This window comes from Dysidea avara, chromosome 2 (genome assembly GCF_963678975.1).
Source record: "Dysidea avara chromosome 2, odDysAvar1.4, whole genome shotgun sequence".
Lineage (NCBI taxonomy): Eukaryota > Metazoa > Porifera > Demospongiae > Dictyoceratida > Dysideidae > Dysidea > Dysidea avara.
The window spans coordinates 52,158,380-52,180,647 of NC_089273.1; the positions used below are offsets into that span (position 1 = coordinate 52,158,380).

General features: G+C 37.2%; 1 long non-coding RNA gene across 2 annotated transcripts; it reads right to left on the bottom strand.

Annotated features, from left to right (window-relative positions):
* Positions 1-6,998: 6,998 nt before the first annotated feature.
* LOC136246272 (uncharacterized) lies at positions 6,999-20,732 on the bottom strand. Of its 2 annotated transcripts, XR_010696347.1 has the most exons (5): positions 20,608-20,732; positions 19,905-20,197; positions 8,057-8,523; positions 7,826-7,963; positions 6,999-7,776 (listed from the first exon to the last, which is right to left on the bottom strand). It is a non-coding gene; the product is annotated as an uncharacterized lncRNA (long non-coding RNA). The 2 variants fall into 2 exon arrangements; XR_010696346.1 differs by lacking the exon at positions 19,905-20,197.
* Between the last annotated feature and the right edge of the window lie 1,536 nt (positions 20,733-22,268).

The window sequence follows — 22,268 nt, forward strand, 5'->3', positions numbered from 1 at the left end:
ACATTTTTACACCTCTTTTCATTAGAGGTGAGACATTTAATCATGAACAATTGAAAGTTTTTACAAAGGGAATAGAAGAACGTCTATTAGCTATACTGCAATAATTCAGGAATAGTTTATCATGAAAAGAATTAATGAATATTCTGGATTATTTGGAGTATAACTGGTGCAAAGTATAACTAGTGCAAAGTATAATAATTGCTTCTACTAAAACAGTTCAAACCTAAAAAAAGCTGAAAATTTAGATACTCTAATAGAGCAGTCACTTAAAGGCAGTCAACTTTTGAGTCCATTTTTTGCTAATATGCTTACATATGTTTAGCATAATTAACACTAGATGAATTTTGAAAGAATTTTCATTTTAAAAGTAAATGGAATTAGCTCTCTCCTAAAATAAAAGGGAAGTTTCTTTTTTACATAAACAATGAATTCACCATGATCACCAAGAGCAATTTTATGCACCAGATAGACATGCACCAACAAGTTAAAATTGATACATGGTCTTGAAAATTAGTATCCACTGTTACCTAACTGTTAATCCAATGTAAATTTCTTTTCCAGTGACAGAATGATTACCATCTTTAAATAATCCAAATATTGCCATTGTTGATGGAGTGATTCTTATCCAGAAGATGACAAAAATCTAGCCAAGATGTTTTTAATGGCAGGCTTACAAGTAATGCTCCATGCTAAAATGCTGGTGCTATTGCAACGATTTACCTTGCACAGAACTGTGTTTGTGTGGTACAGATGCACAAGTGACGGAGATTTATACATACAAGTAGAAGGAAAAATGAAAAATTTTCAAGTTGGATTACGATCAAAAAAAGTGAAGAAACAAGGGAATTGCTAAAAAGTAGTGAAAGAAGAGAGGTTGCCTGTACATTTACAGATATACTAGTGGACCTATACTTCATTCAGTCTATAACCACGACTGGATTAGGGATTAAATGTCCACTGCAGCATATAGGCAACCTCTCTTGTTCACTACTGTATAGACTGAAATATAGGGATTAAATGTGGGACTAACATAATTATGACTGGTGAACCCGCGCATATACTGCATCAAAGGAAGAAGGGCACTTGGGAAAACCTTACACCTGGACACATGCCCCAAGCCCCCAACTATCATTTTTGTAGCAAGCCATTACGATTCATTTTCAGCTATGCTTTTCACATTACACAGCGTTGCAAACAAAGAACAGCATGCGAAGTGTCTCCACTATCAATCATATTGCTATGGAAAATACTGGCGATAAGCTAACACAGCCACAGTCGAGCCGTATCACATTATGTAGTGTAAATTGACACCTTGCATTGTCAGTGAAGAGAACTGGAACACAAAGGAGGACAAAGGCAAGCCCATGATGTGTGTATTGTATGTACTGTGGTTGGCAAAATCAAGCCCATATGTGACCCGGTCTGCGAAAAGGGCTCTTATAGCCTTTCCAATTATCCATGTTTGGCTAATCATAACTCCTAATCTACTAAAGCTATCATCATGTAATTACACCCACAGCTACTGCCAGGTTAGGGTTGTTGAGTGACCAAATTGTAGGCTTGTACCATATTCACCAGTCAAGTTATGGGTTACCATATATATGCAATTGGAAAGGCTATAAGAGCCCTTTTCGCAGACCGGGTCACATATGTCAAATTATGCTTGGCTGTCAGTCAGTCAGCGTAAAATTCTGTTGAATAGAAAAACTTTAAAATGCTATAGAAATTTTGTTGGAAGAGTTTGGGGTTAGCCTAAAGACATTTTTTAGCTTGGCTGTGCCTAGCCAATGTTGCAAAACTGTCATGAAGGGAAATTGAGACTGGTTTTAGGGTGATATTTTGACCTGGAAAAGCTCAATTATGCATGATCCCTAATATATAGTACTATCGTACTGTATATAATACATCGAAAATGACAACAGTGACAGTGTTGATCATGATGATTGTTAGGTTCATATCTTTGAATTAACTGTAATAGACATAAGGTTCATATCTTTGAATTAACTGTAATAGATATAAATACATGTACATGTACATACGTACATAGCCATGATGTCTTTATACATAGCTGTACCCTACATCTCAGTGTTAATAATTCACTTATTCACTTTGTTTCATGCAATAACTATTTGCCAAATGAATTGCTTTTAAGTTTCTTAGCATTTCAGAGGCTATTAATGGTTCTATATGGGTGTGAGAACATAGAAATAGTGTTTGTTGCAATTCTCTGTCAATAAGAGGCTGATATATGGAGAAATTTGCACCGCATGGACTGCTATTTTCAAACTACTAATTAACTAACATGTAGGTATCTGTTTAAATGTAAGCATTGATCTCCATGCTCTAAGCTTTCTAATAATAATTATGTAGGCCCATAAATTTTTTGAGCAAACTTATTTGACATAGTAAACTGTGTCAATGCATGCCACCAACTGGTACGTGCAAAAGTGCTCTTGGATCTAGTCAGGGTGAAGTCATAGTTGCCAATTGCTAATTAACAAAGTTTCTTTTAAGAGAGAATATTGTATGCAAATTACAATCATTCTTTCAAACCTAGTATTAGCTAATCTCCTGAAATTTATGTCTAACATAAGCACACTAGCTAGGAGTTTCATAAAAGTCACTGCTACATTAGCAATATGGACTCAAAGTTGACTGCTTTATTAGAGTATGTGACTGCTCTATTAGAGTAACTCAATTTTTCTGCTGTTTTTAAGCTTGAACTGTTTCAGTGAAAGCCAAACTTATACTTTGTTCTAGTTATACATAGATCTCATTAAATTAATCTGGAATATTCCACAATTCTTTTCGCTTAGAACTATTCTTGAGTTATTGCAGCATAATGGATGCTCTTCTATTCCGTTTGTAAAAACTTCTAATTATTCTTGATTAACTATCACCTCTAATAAATAGAGATGTAAAAATGTCACCAGAGAATTTGTTGAGTTTATTGATGAACTTTTATGTCAAATTTAAATTGATATATCGGGAATTTCTTACTTTATTGGCTACCATTTTGAAATTTAAAAATGCTGACCTTGCAGGAATCTGTGCAATTGTAAACATTAATTTTAAAATCTCTCATGCTCTAAGCTTTCCAAAAATGTATAGGTTTACTAATCTCCATAAACTTTGAACAAAAGTACATAGTGAACCTGACTATGTATGTTGCAATAAGTATGGGCCTTAACACAGAATTTGAAAACTAAAGTGAGTGGACAAGAATCTTTTGGGTATCAGTAAAAGTGGTGAGTGTGTGTTTGTTTGACATGTTGTCTCTCAACGGAACAGCCTGACTGCTCCAAACCTATAGCTACAATTTTATAATCTTCTTAAATGCAACAACTTTGTAAAGATCTGGCTTTACAGGCTCCTTGAGCCTCCTTACTTGTAAACCTAATACTAATACTAACTTTAGAATGGATTTACCATCAATTGAGCAAAATGAACACTATAGTGGTGATAATTTTAGTGGCTGAAAGTTAAGTTAAAATTTTATCAAATCTCTTTTGTGCTGCATGGGTTTGCTAAGCCTGTGGTGGAGTTACTGAAGTGTTGGTAGCCTCTAGTTGTTTACTAGATAGAAAAACAATGGCAAGGCCAATAAAAAATGTCTTTCTGGACAAGAATAGCATTGATAGTAGCTTTTTGATGCACTGCAGTATCACATTGTGGTGGTGATACACAAACATTTAATGGTAGTACCCATTTTTTGCCACTTTCTCTCAATACTTTTCTTTGACTGCTTGGTTCACACCAATGCAATTATATAGAACATGCTGACCAGGTTTCTACTCTATTTAGAGCTCATTTTAATATGGGCTCTGCTACTAACAATTAACTGTACATTTTTATGTTTTAGCGGGGAAAAAAGATTAATATTTCCTTACTTGTTTTGTAGTTAATATCATTATGTTAACAGTTGTTATGTTTGCTCCAACATGCAGATCATCTAGTGTGCAGTGAGGAAGGCTCATCACACAGTGGATCACTCCTTTTGGAATGCTCTCCATCGAGTCAACCTGTCAATGAAGCTTCTAAAAACTTGTTCAAAAGTATACGACTCAGTGAAAAGAAGCAGCATCCTCCTGCAAAATAAAAGACTGCTGATACATACAGAGAATCGTCCAAAGATGAAGACACCCATTCCTGGATTGATGAATTACACTTCATGGATGGGGACAAAGCTGTGGTATTGTCGGGTGATTAGATTAATGTTGCAATTATCAATGCTAACCAATATAATAATGAACAAGTAGTTCAACCAAAATTTCAAGATGTTGGCTATTGAGTTATTTGATTGTTGAAAGTGCTTTCACTCAAGTTATACATGATAGTAACAGAAATCCCTGGGTGACAATTAGTAACTCAACCAGAAAGATGTGTTGGTTTTTGATAGTATGTTTTCTTGTGACAACTAATGCAAATGGCCTGTTTACTGCGTACCAGCAAATCAGAATTTACCCTGAACTTTGTAGATGTTCATAAACAGACTGGAAGTAATGATTGTGGTTTGTTCAGCATTGCATATGCAGTGCTCCTGTGTTTAGGTGAAAACCCTGGCACAGGCACATTAGTATTTGACTACCCTAAGATGTATAGCCATCTCTCATCTTGTATAATATTGAACAACAATGTTTTTCTCTGTTACCAATCAGAGGCAAAAGAAGAAAAATCTGAAAGTTATATAAACTGAACCCGATATTATATAATGCCATGTCAACCTCCAATGACATGCTGTTTGGAGTGTTCAGAATGGTACCATGGAGATGTATACATTTCTCCAGTTTCGGTTGAAGCACCTTAGGCAAGAATGTACACTGGAGTTGTCAAAGCTGTGTTGAAACTAGTTAGTGTTTAGTAATTGTTACCTTGTATTGTAGTCTATCGTTGTACCATTTATTTGCTGTACTGCTTTTAATTTAATTGTGTTAATTTACTGTATATACTATTACTTTGTCACTTATTTTACTCGATAATGTTGTTATCAACATAGTTGTATTCAATTTTTGCTCAACTGTGTATTCTTAAGAATTTTTTTTCACTGTGGCATCAATATAATCTATGTAGCAAGGTTAACTTAGACATCGATTGCGGTATAGCTACGTACATAGTGGAGACTGAGGGACAACTAAGTTTATTACAATATTAGTACCTAGACATTGCTGTCAAATACTGCGGCTACTAGTTTTTATGTTATAGCTTTGCAGACCTGATAGCTACATAGATTTAGAGCTGAATGTAGTCTATAGAACTTCCCCTATAGATCTAGCCGTTCCAGGACGCCCATGGCCACTAAGTAGCTACTGAGGATTTTTTGTCCGTGCGAACATTGCGTACTGCGTATCGCGTACAGCCGTATTACGTACTGAATTATTATCCATGTGAAGTAAGTCAAACACGCAGTACGCAATGTTCGAACGGACAGAAAATCCTCAGTAATACTATAGTTGATGCGTTGGGGGACACGTGTGTTTGCTCTGTTCCGTTCCGGAGAATAATGCCACGGAATATGCCATTCCGTTCCGTGCCGTTCCGTGGAATAATGCAGACCCCAAAAAGTATCTGGTGAAACTGTGTGTACAAAAGTTTGGCGTTACCGGAATGTTGGGGGCTCCAATCAGATCGCTCCATTTATAATTAGTGACGCAACCTAGTAGCTAAGTCTTACTTGGCTGGTCTTATGGCTTCGAGGTTCAACTGTAAAATTTAATACATTGCAGATAGAAGGTTGTTACTACAGTGGCATAGCGACTTGCCGATTCACTGAATTGAAGCCGTGCCAGCAGAGTACAGTTAAGTCTTTCGTGCTAGGACAGGATTTGTTGTCTCTTCCTACTGGTACTCGAGCTTACCTCCATGGGTTTAGTGTCTAAAAGAGAACGAAGAAAGTCCATACTCAATTACCATTGTAGTAAGCCCTTTACAGGCACTGGTCCCTAGTACAGAAGGGTGTACAATCCATTTATGTTCAAGAAAAGTTCGACAGTCCGCATGAAGATGAAACTATCGAAACTAGCTAAATTAAGTGCAGATGACTATTCTGTAATATTTATAAGTCCTGAGTTACTGCTTGGAGACAAAAGCTGGGTAGACATCTTCCATTGAAAGACCTATCTCGATCATCTAGTAGGTATAGCTGTGGACGAAGTATCATGTAGTGTATGTTTCCACTCATTTTCAATCTAGGGGTAAAGAACTCCCAAAAGAGTATTCAAATCTTGGTGAAATGAGAGGATTGTTGGACACGTCTGTTTACGTAATGGTAATGACAGCCACTGTCACTAGACAAACAAGAAAAGATATCTGTAAATCTCTTGGTTTTAATTTGGCAAAGCCAGTAATGACAATGAGATCTCCTGAGAAGCCAAACGTTGTGTATAAGTAACAAGGAAGATTGCAGATAGTGAAGAAACATTAATTTTGCTTCCCTAGTGGAAGAGCTCTGAAAGAATCGCAGAAACACCAACAAAGTAATTTTCTGTAGGACATGTGAGGACACAGATCATATATATCTATTCTTCAAAAGCATGCTAGGTAAAGAAATGATGGATCCTATTGGGTACCCTGATACTTCTCGATTTAGGCTGATGGATATGTTTACAGCTTGTACTAGTGTTGATGTGAAAAAGACATTATCAAGCCTTCAGGCTGCATTCTGTTAATTGTATTAAGATGCCATTTAGCTGTTAATAGGAGTAGAAGATTGCATGGTCATAGCACAATGGCACACGGCACATAAAAGTTTTAGTAGGTAAATTTTATGTGCCCCCATTACACACAGTTACATACATGTATCATGGACTTCAGTGACTAGTCATCAATTCACAATGTACGTATGTTATAGAGAAGTTGTATCACAGTAATCACGTGTGCCTAAGAGAAACATTTCTGGGTATACCTACATGTCAGTATCTGCTATACAGTAGAGTAGATACTAGCAGTGAATATAATACATTTAATTTAACCCGTTTGGCTTATCACAACTACTTTTTAGGATCATACTCACCACTCAGTGCTGAAATGTTGCCACAAGTCACCCAAATGTACAGTAACCCCACCCTTAAAAATGTGCAAAACCAAAAAAAATGTCAGTCCAGTAGTCCAGTCCAGTGATTAGACACCACCGACTTGTTGGACATCTCACTTGAAAACTGATGTTGTATGTGTTGACGGACTTCTTTATAACATTGATATGTTTGCAAAAGAATGGCATATGCGCTCTAATGGTTCTTGACAGAAGAATGGTCAGATTTTCTTTCAAACCTTTCAAGCCATAACACTGTTTCAGAAGTTTACTGATGCAATATCAACAGAATGAGGTATATCACTTAGGAATGAACAGTCAACTCTATCTTTAACTGCCATTATATGTGTACAGTGTAAAGAGTATAAGCATGATGGTCCAATGTTTCCTGTCTGAGTCTAATGTAAAAATCAACATTATCAGCTACAAACTTAAAGGTTGACATGGACAATTCAGAGCAAAGAAATTAAAAAACTCTTCTGTCCCAGACGACTCTGCAGTGTCAGAAGCTGTAACTACAGGTGAAAACTGTGGTGCAGTGGGAGAAGATAATACATCACAAAAAGTATCAGAACTACTGCCTTGAGATGATTGTACATTACTGTTCCATTCATCATTTGTCTCATCAGCCCTTGGATCACAAATCACATTGGATTCAATAGTTATCGCAGTAGTAGCACCAGGAGTTACGGTGCAACGGTTTGGTAGTGTCACTGCATGTCTGTGGTAGGATTCTGGCACGATACATTCTACAATGATATAAACAGTAATCTGGCACAACAAAATGCTTTTGCAAACCTTTAGCAATCGTCTTTCAAATATTTCATCACGCCAGATATTGACAGGCTTATCATGCTGCTTTCCAAAATCATCCACAAGCTGCATTGTGGTTCTATGTGACAAACACCGGCATGCTATGTGCAAACGCCTGAATATCTAGAAAAAGCACAACAGCTATACACATGTCATTAACTAGATTTGGATGTATAGGCTACGCCTCTATCCAAATTTACAATTACAACTATGTACCTGTTTTGGACAATGATTAGAATACAAAAACAATGAAATTACAGATAGCAGGAAATTAGCATGCTGACTACAATTTCTCAACATCACACCAGCAATAACTGCCACTAAAACATTTTTGTCAGGCTTATAGACATTCTGTTCATTATAGTTTCTAAATTCTTCTGCAAGATGGCTGATAATAGTGGAGCTGTTCTTTGAAGGTCGGTGCAAAGACTTTTCCAATGGTATGTTGTAAGAGTACCCTTGATTTTGGTTCTAAACAGAGACTTGCTACTGGGACTTGCAGATGATGCCAATTCATGATGGATCTTTTACCAATTCTTTCAGCAACAAGCGTGACTAACTTCTTATTACATTATTTGAAATGAAATTGAATTCTGATTATGACTGCCAACAGCTTTTCCCAATTTCTTCAAGGAGTCAGTAAGATGGTTTACTCTGGACCTTTTCTTGTTCTTTTGCACAACCTAGATAATAATTGTATACCATGCACTTTAATAAGTATATAGCAATAGAATAACGTGTCTTATACACTGTAGCTACAATGCAACAATAACAAAGGAACTTTTCTTTCACAGAAATTTTGATTTCAACAGATCTTATTAACTCCATACACTATTAACTCCTTCATAAAATTGGCCAGAGTCCAAAAGTCTCCAGAACAGAGGGATTCTACAAGCACATGCATGCATCCAAATCCATTGTTTAACAATGATAACTATTAACACTGTGTATTTAACAATACCAAACAAAACAAAGATAGGATGGCGACCCATGTAGATAGCAATACATGATATACACAGCAGACATAACAACTTTAGACAATCAAAGTGTGATATCATAACAGAACTATTACAAAGCTTTAACTTTTTGATATTGCATGGGTCAAAGGATTTATGGTCTGACCACACAATTGAACAGTCCAATTACATCTATTCAACACTGTTCATTAGTATAGTGAGGAGGGAGTGTATAAACAGTGGAATGGACTACTGGAATGAAATTTTTTAAAGCTCAATATCCTTTTTTATACATCCAAATAAGTATAACTCCTCCCCTTAGGTAAGCAATTAAAAGGATTCCCCTTAAAGTCAGGTCATTTAGCATACTTTTCGTCACTACAACACTTGTATGACTTTTAACTCAATACTTAATTACTTGTCTGAAACTAACTGTCTTAAGGCTTGGTTCAGTGTGCAATGTGGCACTACCACAACAAACTTTGGCTTAAATTTTTATACTATTGTGGGAAAGGCTCACTGTAAACACTTACAAGATAGTCCCGTTTCACTTTTACCCAAAATTTTTTGCTTAGGCTCCTAGGTTAGTGGTAAACACATCGTACAGGCTCTGCCCTCTGTGTTCATCCACTGACAAAGTTGATAATAAATAAATGAATACTTCATTATACAGCGAATGTACTTTTACAATGTATACATGTAACGTTTTATCATTTGGAAACAAGGGTTAAGTCAAGAATCTTCTTGATATTCCCAATAAACTGCCATTATGCATGTTCATAACTGACTTTACGTATATGTTAAAGCATAGCCTTGCTCGTGCTATATGAAAAATAAAGTACTCGGCGCGCGGCCGAGATGCTAATAAAGCACGAGGCGAACTTTCTAGTCGTGTAGCTTCACCATACACTAGGACTCGTAGTTAACAAGCGTTGCATGAACTATTAGCAGCCTGAACGCACACAAACTAGTTTAACAAAGTAACTCACGCGTATTTCACCATAGTTTGGCATAGTAGACGTTCATCGCGTCTTTTGGCAGGTTTTGCTCGCAACCCACAATCGATTCTATTGCGAGTCACATGGTGAAGTATTTCCGTGATATCTCCAGGACTTGTCTGTTTACATTAACAAACATAACAGCAACGTTATCTTCTCCCACCCATCATCGAAGCATTTAGGTATGTCTATAAAAGCAATCCAGTGGTGGAACTCGTATCAGCTGGGGTGATTGATCACTCAGCGCGGCGAGGCTATCAGCCTTCACCGGCTTGGGTGATTAGTCGTACTGGCGCGAGCCCCGTAGGCTATTAGCTTACACTAAGGCACGTGGGCAACTGTGCTTTATTGCCCACAAAGAGTGCTTTATTGAACGAATAAAGCACTCTTTGCAGCACTCTTTGCGGTGCAATAAAGCACTCTTTGTGGTCGATGAAGCAGTTGGCCGGCTGAGAGTGTACTTTATGAATTTTAAAGTACACTTTTTCCTTTGATCTCGCCCACGCAAATTTCTATAAAGTACATTACATTGGTAAATTTTGTCTATGGTGAGGTGAATTATGGTGAGGTGAATTATGTTGAGGTGAATTATGCTAAGAGCTGACTCAAGGGGTATCCTATTTATTAGGGGAGGAGTTATTTGGATGTAAAAACTGATATTGAACTTTAAAAAATCCATTCCACCATTCCAGTATTCCATTCCACTGTTTATACACTCCCTAGTAAGGAGTATCATTTTATTCATATACCAAAAACAGCTAATTTCAACATCAGTGGTTCTTAGACATGCATCTTGCATCATCAGTACACATCTTGGGATGCATGCAGTACATGACATGACTTTACTTCCACCAATCCCACTTTATGACAACCTTTTAAGCAGCAAACCGTCAAGTGGATTTATGCACAATGTATATCAAAACACCATGCATTAATTTATATGTATATTATACAGTTATACAATGGCCACGAGTGCTCTGCCTGATATAAACGCACGAGCCTGAGGGCCGTCAGGCCTGTAGGCAAGTGTGTTTATACAGGCAGAGCACGAGTGCACGTTGTATAACTGTTATGTACCACTCACCTAATAGGTGGGGAGAGTCTCACAAGACAGCTGTAAACACTTATAAAGGCCAGGTTTCTAACATTGATTGTGGGTAACCAAGCCAAACATTGCGATGACATTCCCTCTGCAGTACTGCAGCCACCTGAGATATTGAAAGCTAGTACGCTATGGGTTATATCACCAACTTGCATTCACTATTCGACTCTCATCATGTAGTGCTCAGCATGCCAGCGTGATCACTCAATCGCCATATAGACTAATCGCCATAGTGATTCTCTCGAACGAAAAAAAGCAGCTATATAGACGGTTTAAGTGAACAAAACCTAACTACTAAACGATACTAGTCTAATTCTTACTATTCACACTGGCTAAACTCGAATCTGGTGGCATGACAAAACTGGTTACCACAATTGAACATAAAGGTGAGTATTATTTAGAATAAATTAGTTTTATTGAGTCATTGTCGAAGTGGACTACAGTTTAATCTGGGCTAAGATGGTACCAGACTAGTAAAGTGTATAAGTACATTTATATATGTGCAGACTAGAGCTGTGTCCACCGTGTTGGCTTTTTCGATCGCCATTGGCTGCTTGTAAACATTATACGTATTGGTGACGTTATGGCCCACAATCAACCTTTACATGTCAGGCTATAAAAGAATTCTAGTGATCTGTGAAGTGTCTTTTCACCTATTAGGTGAGCGTAGTGGTCTTGGCCACCGGCACTTGTGCTATGCTGCACAAAACCGCAGCCAGTGCATTATAACTTATAATGCACTTGTTGCGGTCTACAAAACTGCAACCAGTGCGTTATAAGTTATAATGCACTCACTGCGGTCTGCAGCAATGCAATATACAAATTATGGCACTGGTGGTGCCTTTGAACTTCCCACGCAGCCGGAGTGGTACATATATATATATAGCACTAACAATTGGTCTTACATAAAACTGTTGGCCTTCTCAAATATGCTGTGGCCAAATCATCAGTTCCTATCCCACTAGCTTGAGTTAATCTAATCTACCACTGCAGGGGAGGATCTGGGGGGGGGGGGGGGGCTTTGGGGGCTGAAGCCCCCCCTTCATATTTAGGCTTTACTTGATCAATATGCTGAGTATTATAATGAAATTTTGTCTTAGCATAATTATATGATCACTAATAATACAAATACTCATAAAACCACCTTATAAACATCTTTCCAAGGTATTATCAGTGGATTTATGCCAAAGTTTATGTAACAAGGACCCGGATCAGCATTGGAGGTGTACAACATCGAGATACTCTAATAGAGCAGTCAGCTAACTACTCTAATAGAACATTCACTGGAAACATGTAGTTGGTTCTGTTATGGAATTTTTCCAAATCTGCCTGCACCTATACATATATACAATGAAGTGCATTGGTTTGTTTAAAGGGCTTCATTCATCCACTTGTGTAGTTAATATATATGGCAATACTTAATTCAGGTACACAATTTTCATTGAAAATGCTCTCAGATTCAATCTTGTATTGTTCAAATTTCAAAATTTTCCACGTTCAACATTACATTATTCTATAACATGCACGTATTCGGTGTTGTGCAATTGTGAGAGGGGTGCATCGTGTACTTGGTTGTCTGTACCTACCCAAACTAACGATTCCGGAATTCCGTAAATTTTGCATAAAATTTTCTCCGTGAATCTTCCATTGGAGAGTTGGCACAATCATTCCGCTGCCATACGAGCAATTGATCAAACAATTGGATCGTTTCTAGGGTTTCTGGGGGCAAGGAATACGATGGTGCAGTTAGTTTCCCGCTACAAATATGTTTGTGTGGAGTTTTATGCTAATTATAAGATTATTTTGCAATATAGCCACCACAATGTTATGTTCTTTTTGCAAGAAACGACCCAGCACATGTTAGTTACACCAAGGTGAGCATTTTTGTCCATGTAGTTTTCAATATTACCATGCTAAGTCAGCAAATTTGCACCACAAATGGCTCATCTCTTTGATGCACCATTTTGGTAGCTGTCAAGGAGCTGTACATTAAGAGACAAAGCAATCATATAAACAGCTATAAATCAACAGTACAACTCCTTGCTTTGCATGCACATTGTATTTTTGAGTGGAGATAACTGGAACAGAGTGGTTGCACTTCACCATGTGTGTGTTGTTTTTCCATCCTCAAGATGCTAAATGCATGCAACTATTTAGTGGCTTTCTATGGAGGTGACCTTTATTCAGAGGGTCTTACAAGTAAGATTACACTGTGGTCCATGTAATAAGGTATTTATAACAGAAAACAGAATTTCAAAATGTTATTGCAAAGCTCGGTTATAAGCATTTGTTCAATTGTGCCATTTTTGGGCCTTTTAGCAATGGAAAGATATGGAGAAAATTTTGCCTATTTTAAAGGACAAAATTGCTTATAACTCTACCATCCTATAATGGATTTTTAAAATCTAAGTGTTTATGAGATCCTCAGGGAGTACTACTCAAGGCTATGCTAAATAAAAATTAAATCCATTAAGTTTAAAATTCTCCCGGAATCGCTACCCAAACATTTTGATTAGCAAAATGCTTTAGAAAGCCATACCTATAATCTAAAGGCAGTATATGAAATATCTACAGGCAGAAAATATTATGAATTTTATGTGGAAATGTTTCCAAATTGCAGTATTTTAGCGTCTATTTTTCAAAAATTTCCTGGGGGGGGCTGCCCCAGACCCCCCTAGTTCCAGCATGCTTCGTGTGCTTTGCACACCTCTACCCAACAGATTAGTACCTTGAGTTAGCCCCCCCTTTTATAAATCCTAGATCCGCTCCTGCACTGCACAGTACTTTCCGCACGTAATCTTCAACTACCCTGTGATAGAGAAGCTGAATGGAGTGACACTCACCTGACTGACTGACTGTTATCACCTGATTTTATTTTGTTATTTGTATCACTACATGACACGTCATTGAGGTCACTACATGTTTTGTTGTATAAATAGGGAATTTAAATGTATATTGTTGCCTTCCAAATTAGCCCTCAATAAAGTGAACTGTTAAGCTGCGATTCTTCCTCGGATTCTTCTTGCCCTGATTCCTCTGGCGGCTGGCGTGCTGTTACATACCCGCTTAATATTATTTCCTTTATTCAACAAAACACCCCTTCTGCATTTAGATTCTGGTAAAGCAGCTCCACGTAACAAACAGCAAGGCACGCGGGTAACGCCATGAACTACATGCAGAACCACCTACTAGTTGAGTACATATACCACCGAATAATTATCCGATTCATTTTTAGTTATGCAAATAATCCGTGAACTTCACACAATTTAAATTCCTGGGGGTCGGGCGCCGCGAGACTAAAGCGAGTATTGCAACTGATGAACAGGATATCGCTAGCTAATGAACAATAGTTTTGGTTTCAAGTGACATACGATAGTTTGCAATTGTAAGAAGCGTTTCACAGCCTACTCCAAGCAGAAGTTCAAGATTATTGAGGTATATAACTGTATGTATTCTATACGTTATATTATAGCAAGCTAGCTAACTATAGAACATGCATTTCATCACGGAACCACACCGCATGGCTTGCAACATGGAGATCACCGTGATAGGCACTATATTAAACAAATGGTTGAGTTGAGCTCCAGTAAGATAACCTTGTTTGCTTAGCTATATGTTCAATGAATACATGCTTGGCTAACTTTAAGCCTTAGGCCATGCATCATTGACTAAAGCTGTATGTTACGCGTAGCTAGCGGTAGTTTAGTTTTGCGTACATTAACACATGAGTTGATTCTGTTTGTACCTTACAGTCGTTTTTGGTTCTAATTGCAGCTATACGTACTTGCAGCTATACGTACTTGCAGCTCAGTATACGTAGTTAGCTACTTATCCTCCTATAGGATCTTCAATGCTCACTCGTGAGAGTTGTGGGATATTAAGGAACTTTTCACTGTTTTTTAGTTCATGTTGTAATTGTGTGTGCTGTAATTTATGGGTTTGTTTTGCCAGGGATCCAGCTATCTGTGTTTCAGGTAGTTGCGTATCCCTGAATCTAGGCTCCCCTTACCTTGCATATAGCTATTGCTGTATGTTGTCATTATCATGCATGACTACTTTAGCATACACAAAGCATAAAGTTAAATTTTAAATTACATAGATATGGCAAGCAATCCAAAACTTCCCAGAATCCAGTGCCCGTTTTGCAAAGAAAATTATCATATTTTGCATATTGCTGGCACCAGCAGACAAAGTCTTGTATTAATAGCACTGGTGATTGTGACATACAAGTAGAGCAAGTAGATGAAATTTCCAGCAGTGACTCTTCTGATGTTGTTCAGTGTGAGGCTACTATTATGGATGATCACTACTGTATGGAAGAAATACAGGGAGATGACAACCTTCAAGCATCGAGTGATGAGAGTTTTGATTCAGTACCTGAAGTGTGGGAAAATGATTTTGAAAATGAGGTCAGCGATCAGGACCCAAAACCTGTCACAAACATTAATTATCTATTAAGTTATTTTCTTTTATTTTTTCAACTGTGTTACCATGTATCTGATAGAGGACTCCAGCACATTATTAACCTAATTTCTTCTCTCTTCAACTGGATATCTGCAACCTATAACATGCAGCCTGCCATATTTGAGGGCATCCCTAAAACTCTGTACTCTATAAAAAAGAATTATGGAATGGAATTCCAATTTGAAAGATATTTGCGTTTGCCCCTCATGCCATAAACTATTCAAGGAAGAATCAGCCGTTGTAGCAGGGCCTGGAAACTCAGAAGTGAGTCGTGTTTGTGACTACATAAAATTTATAAATCATCCTCAGAGGGTACACAGAGTTGAATGCGGTGCTACTTTAATGAAAACAATTAAAGTACAAGGAAAAGAAAAGCTTTATCCTCAGAAAATGTTTTTTTACAACAGCATAAAAACATCCTTAGAAAGGTTTGCAACTCGTCCAGGCTTTTTCAAAAGTTGTGAACACTGGCGGCAATTAAATAATGTTGAAGGTTACATGACTGATGTGTATGATGCAAAATTCTGGATGGATTGGAAAGATTTTTTAGAAATGCCATGGAATTTACTTCTTATGCTTAACATAGATTGGTTTAGACCATACAAACATACTGTATACAGTATTGGTGTGATATATTTAGTGATACTGAACTTGCCACGCACTTTACGATTCAAGCCAGAAAATGTTATTATCATAGGTACTATACCAGGACCTAACGAGCCTAAGTTGACTGTTAACACTTACATAAAGCCTTTAGTGGATGAACTGAACTAGCTCTATCATGGCATTCATATTAACAGTGGTCAAGTCACCTTGGGAATTAAAACTATACGTGTTGCTCTGGCTTGCAATACTTCTGATATTCCAGCAACCAGAAAGATATGCGGTTTCTATGGCTTCAAAGCAAAATGTGGTTGCTCTAAATGTTTGAAAGAATTTCTGACAAAAGAATCAACAGATTATTCTGGCTTTCAACGAGATGAATGGCAATTGCGTGATATAAAAACTCATCGAACCAAGGCTTTAGAGGCAAAAAATGCTACAACAGCTGCTGCACAAGAGAAGATTCAACAAGAAATTGGAGTGCGTCATTCCGAATTATTAGAGCTAAAATATTTTGATATAGTACGTTACCATATGATAGATGCCATGCATAATCTATTCTTAGGCACGGCCAAAAATGTATGGAAAACCAGAGGCATTTTTATGTGAGTCAACATTAAATGTCATACAAAACAAAATGGACTTGATAGAGGTTCCTGCACATGTAGGTAGACTGCCTGATAAAATATCTTCTTCTTTCTCAGGATTTACAGCTGAACAGTGGATGATCTGGACTATAGTTTATTCACCTTTTGTGCTACGAGATTTTTTACCATCAGAACACTTTGATATGTGGTGCACGTTCTCAAATTTCTGCTCTATTTTATGCCGTCCTTTTATTCATGAAACAGAAGTAGCTGTCGCAGACCATCTGGTACTTGAGTTTTGCCATAAATTTGAACAACTTTTTGGGGAAGCTTGTGTCACGCCCAACATGCATTTACATGCCCATTTATGTAAATGTGTAGAAGATTTTGGACCTGTATATTCATTCTGGTGTTTTTCTTTTGAACGCTACAATGGCATACTTGAATCTTTTCAAAAGAGTTGGCATGCACCTGAAATTCAGGTTTTGGAGAAATTCACCTTAATGCAAAGCCTGAGTGTCACTAATGTATCACAACTGACTCCTCCTGAACTGTTACCATGTATTAGCAGTGTAACAAACAACTATGCAATTATAGATGACAGGAATGAGATATTTGATAGCAAGTCCTATTTTGACTATGAAAAAAATCTCTTTTGCTCACCTGCCACTGTAACTGCTAACTTACAAGACTGTCATCATACCATACCTCCCTTTCGTGAAAAATACTTTACTGAATCCCTCAGAAATAAGCTAAAGGACACATACTGTCGACTGTACATGGGACAATCAGTGATTCAACATGTTCCAATGAAGTATACTGAATTTTATCAAGTAAAAGTTTATGGCCATTGGTATACATCATTAAGGTCACGTTCGCACAAATCAACTTGCATAATGGCTATATGGCCTAACTGCATAGGAAAAATCATTAGCCACGATCACAACTGCTTATCAGAGGATGTTAGAACAGGCCTTATTGAATATTTTGTTTTGCACAATCCCACCATTGATGGCATAGATGATGAAACATTCAATTTTGCAAAGGTAAAATGGTATGACGATCACCCTAGAAAATTTTGGTTTAAAAACTCTGTTGTAGTATCCTCCACTCTATTTATTGAAGAATCTGAGGCAAGCTTTTTACCTCTCAGTAGAATAATGTCTAACTGTGCAATAGTAGAACAATCCACACAGTTTGACTATGGTATTGACAAAGTTAATGTATGCATACCCCTAGTTAGAAGGATAGATTAAATATTTATCTACTGAAGTTACTTGTACTATTTAATGTACGTACACAGCTTTTGTCATCACAAATGATTTCAGTGTTGAGTTGGGAAACAAAGAGGGTACAGTGATTTTTATATAATACGTGTGTGTGAATAATATGGATTTTTGTGTAGATCGATACAAATAACACTGAGGTTTCACGTTCGATGATCACTAATTCCCAGTTGCTGTTAACAGTGCTGTGTTATTGTTGAGCAGCAAAGTTTATTTACATTGCTCCATGCGGTATACCCAGCTATATAAGTCCACCCAGCAGGTCTGTACCTAGGAATATTAAATGTCAAGTGTCAATGCTTCATATAAGGCAAGACTCAAGTACCCACACCTTCAAGAACCTATAGAAACAATAGAACCATACAACAATGAAACCACCATGAGCACACCAGAACCCATAATATTATCAGACTAGCTATAGTATGTTCACGTTGAGCTGAATCCTGAAAAACAGCTAAAAATTAAAAGTGGATTTTTTCTCAACAGAGTTAACATTTCAGCCAACCAGATGATTATTGGTAACAGCAAGGCGTCAACAACAGACACGTATGGTTTGGCTCCATACAAGTTTGGAAAACGGCTGTAATGGACACTGTACTTATATGGCTTCCCCATAAGAAATGTATTGTGAAAATTTTGAATGGTCATAAATATTATGTCAAACATTTGAACAACAAGATTTTGAAATATTTTTAGCGGGTCAAGCAGTACTACAAATGAGCCAAATTTCAAGATCATGTGTAATTCCATCCATGAGTTATTAAATGTTTTTGAGGATTCAGCTCAACATGAACATACTATAGTCTGGTCTAGATCTGTAGCAATACTTGTGCAACTGAAGGTTGATAGTAATGCACAACCCTTGTGCTTCTATATATATATACATTTCTGTGATGTGTAGTTTTAAATCAATACAAATTTATGATTTTCTCAGCATTGCTTGTAAGTTTTACCATTTATGGTAATAGGTTTAGCTTTAATATAATCATAAGTGAGGTGGTGATCATGAATACACATAATGTCAATTATATTCATACATTTGTCTGTCTGTCTGTCTATGGAGTTGTGTGGTTTGTGTATGATACTCCTATCAGTCAATTGAAATAACTTTAGAGTTCCATATCAAGAAGTTTGCAGACATTTGCTATACTTTTGTTCATGACAAAAATGCTGGAACAGTCATGTCCTATACATTTCAATTTAAAAAAACCATTAAAAATTAAATTAATTATCATGTACCGCCTACCTCAAGTCTGTTTAGTTTTGATACATGTAGAGCAACTCTCTGTGAGTATGATGATGCCAGAAGTCCAATTAATGGAAATATAAACGTGTCAAAATTGTCTAAACTGACCGGATGTAGAAAATTTTCCCATACATTTTGGGGGCATTCAATAAAAGGTGTAATAGCCCACAACACATGATAGTGCCCAACTGGTAGACTTAATAATAATAGTAGGGCCCCATGGCCTTCATTTAGGATCTGGAATTTATTTGGACCTAGCTTTCAATACGTACGTGCATGGTAGTTATTTCAGTGCTTGGCAATGATTTGAAAATGATTCATATACTGATAACTTATTAACTACAAATAGACCACAATACCCCACAGACAGGTTCATAGCTTGAGCATGTTTACCGTTATAACCACCTCTACCTCTTTGCACAACAGTTTTAGTTTTAGTGGGTGTGGACTGTCTGATAATGTCCACCACTAATTCATTGACACTGCTAGATATAACAGCATGAATGATGCAACACTGCTTGGGACAAAACAACCGTAGCAAAGCAATTCTTATAGGCAAAAAAAAAATGTTACAGTACTAACCCCCTCACCACCAAATTTGTAGCTTCTAAACTGCTATAACATACAAAACATACTATATATCAAGTTATTCATTATAGAACAAGGAATTTAATTATCATTTTGCTTTTTTTTACACAAGAGCAACCACAGTGTCGCTATATAGCTTTAAATAGCAAAATTTGGCCCAAGTGAATCCAAACCCGGAATCTCACAACTTTATAGGCTAGTACTGTTTGCAATCACACAGTAAACATCACTAACCTGTTTACAGTTAAAGCAATCAACTCCCAAGTCTAGTTTTCGCAAGCACGCATATGCATGTAGGCACGAGGTCACCGGTTTGATAAGTAGCAACATTCCACTCCGACCTACACAATACCTCTCCTTACTGTTTCTCTTCAATATTAGTGCCACTATCATTGTGTACAATGCTGACATTTCAGAAGTTGATGATGAGATCATCTAACCATGCCATCATGAGTGGAAGACCAGTTATCCCTGTTCCCATTCTCTTAAGGTTCCCATTCTCTTAAGGTTCCCGTTCACTGTGGCCGCTACAGGAGAAGCGCAGGGGCTACTAAAACACTTGACTGGTGTTACAGAGCACTTAGAAAGTGGCAGTTGTGGTGGTGAGAGGGTGAAGTAAAATATTGCCAAAAAGTTCATTACCAGAAATTCACACCCAACCATACACTCTAAAAAAAATTTGACTTATGAAAGTACAGCCTTGTATCCAGCCCTATTTCTCCCTTTTTGTGTTTAGGTGCCCTCAGGTCATTTTCATTCTGATCTACGGGTCGTTTGAAAAAAAATTGCCATGGACACTAGACTATATTCTAATAGTACTTTCTCAGCCACGGTTCCCGGTAGGCCTACGCATAGATAATATATGCCTTAGCTACCATTATCCATGGCCTACGTATTACGGAGAACATATACAACCCACTGTATGGTTCACACTCACTGTTATAGCGTCTCGTGCACCCAATGGAGACTACACTCACTCTGTTACCTCACTGCTATTCTTACGGCAAACGGGAACACTATTAACAAACATTTTGCTCGTGTCGCTCATTAATTGGATATACTTTGGATTGATTGTGGGTTTTATCGTACCATAAATACCTACGAGGATACTGAGTCTCATCAGAGGAGTACGTTTGTTATTGTTATTAGCGCTTTACAGTGACCAGCACTGATGGTCTGACAGCAACATGTGCTGAAACCTTTGGATTACCGGCCTAACCTAATTGCAAGGACTTAAACTTAGTGACTTATAGCTGAAAAGGTGTAACAGGAAAGGGGCCAAAGTAGAGGTCAATTCTTGGTTCATTCACTAATGGAGTACAGCGACAAAGTCGATATGGTAAGGGCGTAGCTAATTAGAAACACTTTTTATTCGGCGTACTGTGCATGCAGGTGCTCAGGAAAATGGGCTTGAGTGCACACGTTACTCAGATTAAATTTTATTGCTTGTCCTAACAAATAGTGCCTTCGTCACTGTAGTACTCACCGGCTAGCATGTCTCACAACATATTCACAGATGTGTGTCATGTTGTTGTTAATTGTTGACCACACACAAATATCCAAGGAGTCCCCTTTCAGTCTTTATTTTCATTCGTACCCTTTAAGGACAGATATTACTAATTTATCACCTTCAGTTTCTCTGGAACAATATTTAGCATTCTATCTGTGTCTTAAGTGTAACGTTTTTCGTTGTTCAGTTAAGAATTACTTTTTTGGTCCCATTTAATATGTTATATGCTTATGTGAGCTGTGTTTTGTAAATGTGTGTTTTATAAGTTGTGTGTGTTGTTGTAGTCTTTGTATTTAGCTAGATGTTTATGTTTTGGGTTGTGCAAGCCTAGCCTTTTGGTGTCACCCTTTTCACAGACCACACACTACACACACCACATAGCTTTTTTTTGGAAGAGGAGAAATGAGATAGTAATAAATACGCATTAAAAACAATTCAACGTACATGTGATGGAAGCTACGTACAAAGTCAAATCCATGCATTTTTACATCTGCAATATACATAGCTACAATGTAATACCACAAAAATAGCAAAAGAGTTCTTTGGTGTTGATTTATAGCTGTGTAAATTAGAGCATGCATGAAAATAAGATTGCTCGACATAATAGATCATAAAGTGCTACACCAATATATAGCTATATGTCCGACAGCCACTTTTCTGATGCCCAGTATCATGTATGCTGGCCAGATCAGCATGTGGCCATCAAGCTATCCAATCCAGAATCAGTGGGTATTATGCTGCAGAAATAATATACAATTAAACACCATGCATAAGCCTATTTATGCACATACATAGTCTAACCTATGAGTGGTATACTGTAGTTCAGCTAGGTTGCCATTCTGTTGAAACTATTAATCATTTCACAAAAAAAAAAATATTTTAATGTGTTAACTAAAATGAAGCCATATTGTATTATATACAATAAAGCATGGGCATTAAACTAGATATAATCTAGTTTGCTAATATAATATGGGGCATATACTAAAATATAGGATGGTTAGTATAGTACAAGCCTATACTAAGATTGTTTGTATAGTTTAGGCCATTGGATATAACATCTTATATGCCTCTTTTTTCACAGTGATTAG